Raw genomic sequence first — 1,651 nt, 5'->3', positions numbered from 1 at the left:
CGAGCTGTGGCACTGTGGCGGTGGCACAGTGTGAGCTCAGGGTGCGAGAAATGAAAGCAGCCAGGAGAAAAGCGCGGGCATGAGTCACATTTAACAGGTAAGGAAGCTGAGTCACAGCTGGAGAAGGGATACGAGAAGGGGAAGAAAGAGCAGCCATCTGGGCTGACCTAAAGCCCAGCCGCATCTGCAGTGAGTTTCCAGCTCTCGAAGGGGCTGAGCACAGGGCAGTGCCTGCAGCAGCCATGGGGCTTAGAGGCGGTGGGCTGTGAATGGTCTGTGGGGTAGCACCTGGAGGAGGAGGAGGAAGAGGAGAAGGAGAAGAAGAAGAAGAAGAAAAAGAAGAACCCCTTTTGCCATTTAGGAGGAAAGGACAGGGCTTGCTCTGGCCTGCTGGAGGCTGCTGCCTCTGGAGGGGCTGCCTCAGAGGACAATCTCTTTCAACTATTGATTTCCCTTTATCAGAGAGCAGGAATATGTATGGGGCTGAAGTCCTGATCAATCCCTGCTCTGCAGCCAATCGATCAGAGCTGCCCGGGGGCTTTTATCAAAGGGAGCTGGGGTGCAAAGTGGAGCCCATGGACCTGATCAGGACCCCTCACTCCGGTAGCATAATTCTGTTCCCCTCCCACCCCACACAAAAAGTGGGAAGCGTGGCATGACGACAGGCCCTGAGCAAGCACTGCTCATCCTTGCATCAAAGTATACTGATGCCAAGGGAGTGCTTTTGGAGTGCTGGGATTCCCATGTAGAGCATCCCTGGGAGCACACCTGTGCGCTGCGCCGGTTGATACATCCCCACCATTGGTGTCCCCACCAATGGGAGGTACCTGACTGTCCCTCAATCACAGCGGAGCTCATTAGGGGCACCGGCCAAGGGGGAGGAGCAGCACCACAACCTCAGTTATTGATTGCTTTGTAGCCAAAGGTCAGCGGCATGTGCACAATGCCGGGAGGAGGGAGGTGGGTGGCACCAGGGTGGCTGGGGACCACGCCATGGTGGCAAGCACCAGCTTTGGGATCCCTGATGTCCCTCAGTTTCCCCAACAGAAAACTGGAAGAATTGGGGTGAGTTGGCCACACAATGGTTGTCAGCACCCACTGGGGCTGTGCTGATGGGGAGAGAGGTGGCAGTAGGCTCTGTATGTGCAGCCAGGAGGGCTAAGCCCAACGGGATGGGCAGAGGGACAGCTTGATTCACCCCAAAGCGGGCTCTGTACCTTTCTGATCATCACATATTGGTGCTGCCAATGCTGGGAGGTGACACCACAGAGGCAACCATTGAGGCCAGCCGTCAACCTGACCCACAGCACCAAAAAGACACCAGTCCCCATGTTTGCCACATCTATACCCCATACAACTGGTTTCACATGGCCCCCAGGCCTCATCCTTTGGGGCTGGGAACCAGTGGGCTGGGTGGCTCAGTGGTGCCTGGCACTGGGTCGGGCACTGCTGTCTCTCACCCCAGCCGTGTGCATAGGGGAAGATTTACCGTCTGTCAGAGCCGGGGCCAGAGGTCAGCAGGGGTCAGAAAGTCCATTTCAGAGAGGTCACTGTCCACTTCTTTCAATCTAATGAAGCCATTATTTGTGAAAGCGGACGCTTTGCGGGCTATTCCCTTGAAGCGGAGCCAGGCGCAGCGACTGGCTCTGAA

The sequence above is a fragment of the Lagopus leucura genome, unplaced genomic scaffold, assembly GCF_019238085.1.
Source record: "Lagopus leucura isolate 7727_CA_CO unplaced genomic scaffold, USGS_WTPT01 Super-Scaffold_100051, whole genome shotgun sequence".
Taxonomy (NCBI): domain Eukaryota; kingdom Metazoa; phylum Chordata; class Aves; order Galliformes; family Phasianidae; genus Lagopus; species Lagopus leucura.
Note: the sequence above shows the minus strand (reverse complement) of the source record.